The sequence below is a fragment of the Lupinus angustifolius genome, chromosome LG02 (assembly GCF_001865875.1).
Source record: "Lupinus angustifolius cultivar Tanjil chromosome LG02, LupAngTanjil_v1.0, whole genome shotgun sequence".
Classification (NCBI taxonomy): Eukaryota; Viridiplantae; Streptophyta; class Magnoliopsida; order Fabales; family Fabaceae; genus Lupinus; species Lupinus angustifolius.
Window position 1 is genome coordinate 11,847,281 of NC_032010.1, and position 11,421 is coordinate 11,858,701.

Sequence of the window (11,421 nt, forward strand, 5' to 3'; positions counted from 1 at the left end):
GTTTCTTCTTTACCAATAAAATGTTTAGTTGCTAATACTAATAATGATGCATGGCTTTGGCATAGGAGAATTGCTCATATTCATATGGATCATTTGAATAATATGATTAAGAAAGATTTAGATGTTGGTTTACCCAAAATGAAGTTTGTTAAAGACAAACTATGTAGTGCTTGTCAAATGGGTAAACAAACAAAGACTTCTTTCAAACCTAAGCATATGGTTTCTTCCGATAGACCAATGTAGTTACTACACATGGACTTATTTGGCCCCTCAAAGACCAAGATTTATGGTGGTAACTACTATGCTCTAGTTATAGTAGACAATTTCTCAAGATATACTTAGACTCCGTTCTTAGTCCATAAGAATGAGGCATTCAACGCCTTTAGCAAATATGCTACAAGAGTTCAAAATGAAAAATCTCTAAAAATTGTTGTTATAAGAAGTGATCATGGGGGAGAATTTCATAACGCTTCTTTTGAAGAATTCTATGATGATCTAGGCATCAATCACAATTTTCTACTCCTAGAACACCACAACAAAATGGTGTTGTAGAGAGAAAGAATTGGTCCTTAGAAGAACATGCTTGTACAATGTTTAATGAAACTAATCTCCTAAAATATTTTTTGGCTGATACAGTTAGTACGGCTTGCTATGTTTCAAACAGAGTTCTCATAAGACCAATTCTCAAGAAAACCCCCTATGAACTCTTTAAAGGTAGAAAACCAAACATTTCTCATTTGCATGTATTTGGTTGTAAATGTTTTGTTTTAAATAATGGAAAAGATAACTTAGGCAAGTTTGATGCAAAAGCTGATGAAGGACTCTTCCTAGGCTACTCTCTTACGAGTAAAGCTTATAGATTTTTCAAAAAAAGAACTTTAGCCATTGAAGAATCTGTTCATGTATCTTTTGATGAAACCAATCCTATAATAAAGGACGGGCTAACTCTTGATGAAGAGGACTTGCCAAGTCCCCCTTCAAAGGAGAATTCTTTTACCAATGCAACAACCAATACTGAGCACTTGAAAATGGATGATACTCTATCTTCTCAAGAATAGCATATTCATTCTAATTTAACCCAAGAATGCAGAACTCATCGAGACCATCTTATTGACAACATCATTGGCAACATAAATAAGCGTGTCACTACTCGTTTAAAGCTAAATGATGCTTGTTTAAACACGGCTTTCATTTCTCAAATAGAACCTTCCAAGATTGATGATGCAATCGAGGATGAACATGGATTCTAGTTATGCAAGAAGAATTGAACCAATTTGAAAAAAATGAAGTTTGGGAACTTGTTCCTAGACTAGATAATAAGCATGTTATAGGAACTCGTTGGGTTTTTGTAATTAATCATTTGAAAATGGAATTATTGTTAGAAATAAAGCTAGACTAGTAGCACAAGGATACAACCAAAAAGAAGGAATAAATTTTGATGAGACCTTCGCTCCTGTTTCTAGACTTGAGGCTATTCGGTTGTTATTTGCATATGCATGCTCTTTAAATTTTCAATTATATCAAATGGACATAAAGAGTGCATTTCTTAATGGTTATATAAAAGAAGAATTGTTTGTAGAACAATCTCCGGGTTTTGAAGACTACAAACATCCTTCTCATGTTTATAGAGTAAATAAAGCTCTTTATGGCTTAAAGCAAGCTTCACGTGCTTGGTACGAACGTCTAACAAACTTTCTTATTGAAAAAGGTTTTATAAAAGGAAAGGTCGACACTACACTATTTATTAAGAAAATAAATCATCATATTCTTATTGTTCAAATATATGTAAATGATATTATTTGTGGTTCTACTAATGAAACCTTGTGTAGTGATTTTGAAAAAATGATGAAAGGGGAGTTTGAAATGTCTATGATGGGGAAGCTAAATTACTTCCTTCGATTAGAAATCAAAAAAACTCAAGGATGGTTATTTTGTGAGTCAAGCCAAATATTGTAGAGACTTGCTGAAAAGATTTGAAATAGATGACTACAAGCCAATTGCCACTCCTATGGGTTGTGGCACATATATTGATTGGATGAAGCTTGAAAATACATTGATATATCAAAGTATCGAAGTATGATCGGGTCCTACTTTATTTAACTTCCAGTAGACCTGATATAATGTTTAGTGTCTGCTTTTGTGCCTGGTGTCAATCTAAACCTAAAGAGTCACATTTAGTTGTTGTCAAAAGAATCATTCAATGTCTAAAAGGCACAATTGACGTTAGATTAGGGTATCCAAAAGGAAGTGTATGTGATTTCGTTGGATATTTAGATTCATATTTTGTTGGATGCAAAACTGAGAGAAAAAGTACAAGTGGTACTTGTCATATATTAGGTAATGCATTAGTCTCATGGTCATGCAAGAAACAAGCTTGTGTTGCTCTAAGTACTGATGAGGCAGAATACATAGTGGCAAGTAGTTGTTGTACCCAAGTGTTGTGGCTTAAACAAAAATTACGAGATTATGGCCTGGACTTAGGGTGCATACCCCTAAAATGTGACAATACTAGTGCTATAAATCTCACAAAGAATCTAGTAATGCATTCTAGAATCAAACACATAGATATAAGACATCATTTCCTCGGGGACTATGCCCAAAAGAAAGATGTATCTGTAGAATTTGTTGATACTCATGACCAACTAGTAGATATTTTTACTTAACCCTTGGCAAAAGAACCTTTCTATAAAATTAGACGTGAATTAGGCATACTTGATGAAGCTTACTTGTCTTAAATGCTTATTCATGATTATATGTTTGCTTCATTATGCTTATAATATGCCTACTTCTTTTTAAAGTTGCTTAAAGAAAATTTTAATTTTCAAATTCATGGGTATGTAATTAATTACTTGTGATCAGTAACCGATTACCAAGCATCAGGTAAGCCTGGAAGTTCAAATTTTGGGTTCAATAATTAATTACTCTGGAGAGTAACCGGTTACAGCATTGAGCAGGAATCTTCAGTAACCGACTACCCACTTGTGTACTCGATTACCTAAGACGTTTGTTCGAAATCTTGGAATTATTTTGTGGTGAGTAACCAATTACTTGCTTTGCCTAATCGATTACTCTGAGCATTATTTAAGTATCCCTCCTCATTTTTCAAACACTTCTTCCTCCTCCAACCCTTTTTTTTGTGTTCAACCTAGAGTTTTCCTAAAACCTCATTTTTTTATCCGTTTTGTGTGGTTTTTTGAGTCGTTTTATATCATATATTCAATTCTAAACACTTCTATCATATTTTTGTGCGAAATTGGGCCGGACAGCTGCCCAAAAACTTTCTGTTACGTAAAATTACGAAAATTTACCAAGAAATAGGAAATGATAAAACAAGACTATCACTCAACTATGGTTTAGCCTAAATTAGTATTGATTAATTGTTGGTAAAATAAATAATTAATAAATCATACACAAAAAATTCACGGTGTTACAATCTTCCCCCACTTATAACATTTTTGTCCTCGAAACTTAAGCGTACTTCTTATGAAAACAGATAGTGGCAGGACTCTTTTATGGCATCCTCGACCTCCCAGGTCGTATCTTCTCTGTTTGCTTTGCTCCAAATGACTTTAACTAAGGCAATCTCCTTGCCTCGCAACATTTTCACACTTCGATCAGCAATTCTCGAAGGTATAGTTTCAAAAGTGAGATTATCATTTAGCTGGATTGAATCGGGTTCAATGATATGCGACGGTTCACTAATATATTTTCTAAGTTGAGACACATGGAAGACATTATGTAGATTTGAATATAAGGGTGGCAAGGATATTTGGTAAGCTATTGGTCTGACTTTTCTAAGGATTTGGTATGGTCCTATGAAGTTAGGGGTAAGCTTACAGGCTTTAAGCACTCTACCAATGCCAGTTGTTGGAACCACTCTCATTAAGACATAATCTCCTTCCTCAAAACTGAGAGAGTTCCTCCTTTAGTCACAGTAGCTCTTTTGTCTACTCTGGGTTGTCTTCATATTTTCCCTTATCATTCTTATCTTTTCTGTCGTCTTCTGAACCACATCGGGTCCTAGTATCAGATTCTCCCCTGCTTCAAACCAACATAACGGTGTTCTGCACTTTCTCCCGTAAAGAGCTTCATATGGCATCATGCCGATACTTGAATGGAGACTATTGTTGTATGTGAACTCTATCAAATGCAAGTAGTCCTCCCAAATTCTAGAGTGTTCCAATACACATGCTCTTAGCAGGTCTTCCAAAGATTGAATAGTTTGTTCAGATTGGCTATACGTCTGCGGGTGGTAAGTTGAACTCATATTCAGTTTGGTACCCAAGGCTAATTGCAAACCATTCCACAACTTCGAAGTGAAATGTGGGTCTCTATCTGAGATGATATTTGTAGGAATACCATGAAATCAGACAATCTCTTTGATGTACAAATCCGCTAGCCTTTCCAAGGAGTATTTCATATTGATTGGTAGAAAGTGACTTGTCTTTGTCAAACGATCTATTATCACCCAAACTGCATCATAACCTTTTTGAGTCCGAGGAAATCCGCTCACAAAATCCATTGCGATACTATTCCATTTCCAGATGGGGATATCCAAAGGTTGAAGTTCTCTTACGGGTCGCTTGTGCTCGATCTTTGCCTTCTGACATGTTAAGTAGCGCAAGAAATACTCTGCTACTTCTTTCTTCACATCAGACCACCATAACATCTTTTTCAAGTCTTGATACATCTTGGTAGCTCCAATATGAATACTTAGTTTGCTCTTATGGGCTTCGTCCAAGATTGCCATTTTTAAATCGGGGTCTCTTGGCACACATACTTTGTTCTTGCATCTCAGCACTCCATCGGTTCCTTCTTGAAATTTTGGGGCTCTTCCTTCAGCCAACAAGGTTCTCTTCTCTTGCAGTTCTAGATCAGAACTTTGCAAACCTTTAAGTTGTTCCATAAATTCATTTGTTACTATAAGCCAACCTAAAGTCAAACTCTTAGGTTTTACTTGCACCGTGAGCCTTAAATTCCTAAAATCCTCAATCAATTCCATCTCCCTGACCATCATGGTTGACATATGTAGACACTTTCTACTCAAGGCATCAGCCACCATATTAGCTTTCTCGGGGTGCTACTAGAGATCAAAGTGGTAGTCCTTGAGGAATTCAATCCACTATCTCTGCCTCATGTTCAGCTCCTTTTGGTCGAATAGATACTTCAGGCTTTTGTGATCATTGTGGACTTCAAATCTTACACCATAAAGATGATGTCTCCAGCTCTTGAGAGGACATACGATCACAACCAACTCAATGTCATGCGTCGGATAATTCTGCACATGTGTCTTTAGTTGTCTTAAAGCATAAGCTACCACCACCTTTTGTTGTAGCATCAACATGCAGCCCATGCCTTGTTTAGACATGTCATAGTGCACGTTGTAGTTCATTGACAAGTGAATTAAAAAGTATAACCTACACCTTAGTTCAATTGCCACATCAAGCATCTATTTTAAGCAACTTATGTTCAAGGCTAAATAAAGTTAATGGAGCCTAAAGTAGGGTGTGACAACCTACTCCGACGAGTGACACGATTATTTAGTGCATTACATAAGGTTTGAAAATCATCTTATAAATCTAGGACACTAGATGAAGGATTTACAAATGATGTATGGAATTAACCAAAAGTATAACACATAAATTGTAATGTTTTCAAAATCAATTAAGTAGAGAAATAATTTCATATTTCCAACCAATTTTCTCCTCAATAATTTGTTCATATTAGTTGTTTATGTTTATTTACTTGTTAATATTTCATAAACAAAACCAGACAAAAAGATGTTTAAACATTATTAGTAATATAACATGTTTATAATAAAGATCTATTAGGCAATTCCTTTACATTCCACTTCTCTCTCAAACTGAATTCTCTCTTCTTCTACATCTTGTTCTTATAATTTTCTTGGATAATTTCCACTCCAAATTAGTTTAGGTAAGTGTAGTTTATGGATTTTATTTCTTAATTCAAGAGGAGAAAGGAGATGGAAAATGAGATACAAGAGCATAATTTTGTAATCTCATTTCAGTCCAAAAAGCATCTCATCATTAGATACATGACTCATGATCCAACAAATTGACTTGGATTATGGTGTAATTTTTTCTCTTTCATTTATCATCTTTTGAATTCAATTCATTTGAAGTTATTACTTTTGGTTAAGTTTTTATTCTTTATGAAGTTCTTAATGCGATTTTAGCTTGATCACCTAAAACTTGATCTAAAGATCCAAAAATGCTTCTTCTTAAAGTATTGACAAGTGAATTAAAAAGTATAACCTACACCTTAGTTCAATTGCCACATCAAGCATCTATTTTAAGCAACTTTAAAGTTAATGGAGCTTGAAGTAGGTTGTGACAACCTACTCCGACGAGTGACACTTAACTATTATTTAGTGCATTATATAAGGTTTGAAAATCATCTTATCAGTCTAGGACACTAGATGAAGGATTTAGAAATGATTTGTTGAATTAACCGAAAGTATAACACATAACTTGTAATGTTTTCAAAAATCAAGTAGAGAAATAATTCCATATTTCCAATCAATTTCCTGCTCAAGAATTTGTTTATAATAGTTGTTTTATGATTATGTTTACTTGTTAATATTTCATAAACAAAACCAAATCAAAAAGATGTTTAAAATTTATTAGTAATATAATATGTTTATGATAATATTCTAGTAGGCAATTCCTTGTGGTTCGACATAACACTATACTATAGTACAATTGAATCTTGAAAGAGATGCAAATGTATAATAGTAAAGAGTTAACTTATAAATTTTATTTGTTGACAAATAAAGAAACCTTGAATCAAAGTGCAATTTAATTCATAAATTGTATCTTTGTGAAAAAGGATAATACACAGTTATAATGAGTGATCTAACTACTAACTTTTACTTTCTGTCATTTATTTTCCGCAACTAACATTTATTTTCTGTCATTTATATTCTGCAACTAACATTTATTTATTGCTTTATTTATTTATTTTTTACCAAACTTCCATAAGGAAGTGGTTCGGTTACTAAAGGAAAACGAAAATAAATATCACTCATTATCACTTGTATTAAATTGCTAAATTCATACCATTATACCGGCGTTGGAATTAATCCAACAAAGCTGAGATGGTATGAATATGTTAATAATTCAGTAAAGTTAAATTTTTATTAAAGAAACATTCTTGAAACCATTATACCGGCGTTGGAATTTATTCCAACAAAGTCGAGATGGCGAGCAAAGAATCGACCTATCATTAAATAAATCATTCAAAAACTTTCCTCAATAAAGCAAGCGAGTAAAACTCTTTCAACAGTCATAAGGTAAGGACACTATTGGCAATGCAAATCGGTTGACAGCATCATTAGATATGAAATAATAGGTCACACCTGAATCAAACAGCACAGATAAGGAAATCTCATTAATACAACATGTACCTTGTATGAGGTCCTCATTGCCCTCAATCTCAATTCCACTCATGGTGAACACCCTTCCTTTGGCCTTTGGTCTTGCCGTTTGAACAATATTCACTTCTTTTCTTTTTAGCTTAGGGCACATCGACTTGATGTGTCCAAGCTGATTGTAGTGATAGCACACAGGCCAGTTGACACTGAAGTGCTTCCCCTTGCACTTCGAACACCAAGGTGGTGTGTTGTTGTTAGAGTTCCCAACTGGTGAACTCATTTTGTTGTTTGTGTTGTTGTTGTTGTTTACTTGTCAGAAGCCTCTATTGTTGTAAGGCTTGAAATTTCTCTACTAGTTCCCTGATGACGACGCATAGGGTTTCTGGTTTTGGTTAAATGGCCTTCCCCTTCCATATCCTTGCTCGAAATTCCTTTGGGGGCCATAGGAGTTTCCGGGTGGTACTACATTTTTCAGCGCCGCATTCCTTGACTGCACGCTTTCCTCATAAAGCCGACATCTGTTAACCAGAGTTGCAAAATCTGGTATCTGTTGATGTACAAACATCACCTTCAGGTCTTGTCTGAGTTCATCCTCAAACTTGGCACACTTGGACCTTTCATTCCCCACTTGATTGTAGTGTGGGGCATACCTCACCAAATCTTCAAATTTGGCCGCATATTCCCCAACAGTCATGCTCCCCTGCTGTAGACGCAGAAACTCCATCTCTTTCTTGGTCCTCATATCCGCAAGAAAGTACTTCTGCAAAAATCTATCTTTGAAAGTTGTTCAATTGACAACTTGCTTTTCATGCTCCATCTGACGTCTGGTAAATTCCCACCAGTTCTCAGCTTCCTTAGTCAGCATATAGGTCGCATAGGTGACCTTATGCTCCTCAGTGCACATAAGTGCCCGAAAGATCCATTCCAACTCCTGGATCCTGTCATTTGCAGCTTCTAGTGCAAAACCTCCTTCAAACTTTGGGGGTTGACGACGACATAATTCATCCAAACCCATATACTGAGTCGGTCCATGATTTGGTTGGGGTTGTTTTTTCTTATTCAGCTGATGCAAATTTGCGTTCACATTCTAAATTGATGCAGCCATGAAGTCCAGGTTAGCAGCTCCATGTCCATCCATCTTAAATCTGTAAATATTAGATGTGTATGCGATACTTTCTCTAATGAAATTATCCATGGGTTATATTTTCAACCAAATAATACAAGCAGACACTTAAACAACAAAGTCACACAAGAAAGCATGTGAGGCCATGCCCAATGTCAGATAGAAAAGAACTACCTTGATACCATGTTGTTATGCCGCGAATATTACACCAAAAATATTGGTCAAAAATGGGAAAAAAATTTAATAATATAATATAAACTTATTTTTCTTATATTCGTTTCTTATTTAGGACATCACTTTAAGTAACATAAATTGTGGAAAATCAAAAACTGTTACCTAATGGTAACCAAAAATAACTCCACATATCTTTGAATAATTCTTCATTGAGAGAACGTATTACGTTAGTACGAAATACAAGGTGGAATGAAATCTTTGCCTAAACTGAAACTATACAAAATAAGTTGAGTCATTCAGCACATCAAAAGTATCCTATACATATACCCTACTCAAAAAGCAAAACAGAAATGGAAATGGCGTCTAGCGGCTAGCTCTAGTGTCTGTGGATGCGCTAGAACACTCGCTCGGATCCTCCTCCATCTCAGAATCAGATGAGAGGTCTACTACCTCGATGGAGTCCTCTATGCAGATTAACTCCACATAATCCTCCTCTTCAGCTTCCAGCTCCTCCTTAACCTCCATCTCCTCCTCCGAGTTATAGGATGAATTTTGCAGCCTAATCCCTGCTCTTGCATTTGCCTGAGGTTCGGACATGGTTCGTCGAGCAGCTCTCCTCCACGGTGGGGGACTAATCACATCGTCCTAACTCCGACGCCTTGTAGTTGGACCCACAGCAACTGGTCCATGAATAGTCACAGACTGAGTCAATGATACGGCACGTGCCGGTCTCCGATCGGGCAAAATGAAGGAAGCCTCCAAGTCTGCATGATGGGATGGGAAGCGTATAGTCGAGCCGTCACAAACCATCTCCAGGCCTAAGGCACAAGGGCCTGTGTAGGTGCATCGGTTCCCATCAATCCTCCATGCCCCCTCTTGGGACATCGACAATTGGTAGCTCTGAATCCTTGCTGAATGGTCCACCTGAACAAGAACGCGTACTGAAGACAAGCATAAATAAAATAGAGTCAGACATCTAATGAATATTATTCATTGAAGACGTGGAATTACACAATATATCACATCCAGACAGACACATATAATATACACAATATATATCACATACATAAATGCAAATGATGAATGATGTTATAACTCAAACCATGAGAATCAATATCCACGAGCTCAATGTATGAATGCTACGTTTTTTTCATCCATCCTTACACCAATATCCTCCCAATAAACTATTCGGAAATAACCAAGAGTATAGGTCCCATAACCAGCCGATTTGAACACACCAAATTATTCCACGCAAGGATATATGATCGATCTATTCCAAAAGAATTGTCCATTTCAGGACGGTGTCGTATCAAACACTTTCTGGGCATCCCTCTCATCGATCCTGATTGCAAAGAGGGGTTGTTAGAGATCGTCTAGTTTGCATTGTGAGAACTGTCCGATCCAACAGAATACCTCATCCAAGAATATAAGGGACTCATCTCACCTAGACTCTCCCTCAAGACTTTTCCGATGAATCATCGGCATCACCGTCCCTCTCAACATCACTGGGCTCGTTTGTCTCCCGGAAATTTCCTCTCGACTACTTCATTATCCATAATGAGTATGCATACTAACCGAGGTTACCCGATTAAATATTTTAATCATTCTTTTACATGATTGACCCAACCTAAGACATCTCCCAAAGGAATGCTTCTTGTGGGACCTGATCTTATGTAATCACGTAATAGAGGAATAACATCCTTACCACTACGAACCATCGCTGAATTATCCTGAACGACCACATGTGTAACACCCCGAAAAATACTTCTCAAAAACATTGCGGAAAAATGGGTAAACTTTTTTTTTAAATGGTGATGTATAAAATTGTTTCCTTTTAAAACCTTCATTTTCCGGGACATCACTTTAAGTAACTCAAATGCCGAAAATCAACTTATCGTTATCGAATGATAACTTAACCTGATTCACAATTTCCTGAAACACACAATGCATATAAACGGTTAAGTCATCTTTAGTTCATACAAACTAAGTCAACAAAGGCGGAAACTACATCGCCTCTAACATTTACAAAATCCAAAAAGAAAGGGCGAAAATATTATTCATATCCCACAGACACTAAACAAAGACATTAACAAGCTGAAGCCGTTAGTGTTTCAAAAGTCACAAAATGATAAGCAACTCCTAGTGGCTAACTCCAAAGTTAGGGTACTGCCTCTCCTCATGCCCCCTCCTGGAACATCACGGACGGGTAGCTCCAAATCCGAGCAAAGCTGTCTACCTGACGAGCACACGTCCGAAAAGCAAGCAATAGAAAAAGAAGAGAAATAGAAAGAGTAAGACATCTAATGAACATAAAGTCATTGACAGCGTGGACTTACTCAGAATATTACACTCAGATATGAAAAACAGTTCATATATATATAACATATTACATTATAACTCATTAGTTGTTCTCGTAAACAATTATCCAATTTACCTGAGTAATATAACCAAACTCATCAATTGTTCTTATAAACAATTATCTAATTCACATGAGTAATATAACCCAACTCATCAATTGTTCTCATAAACAATTAACTAGTCAACCTATGTAACGTAAATAACGCTTATTCCCAAACAATATCATAATTCCCATTTATCAATATATCATTTATCAACAAAATATCATGACTATAATTAAATAACACATAAGTGGGGATCATAACCCCAAATAATAACACACACATATATTATCTATAACCGACATCATCACCCATCGTTTATCAACATAAAC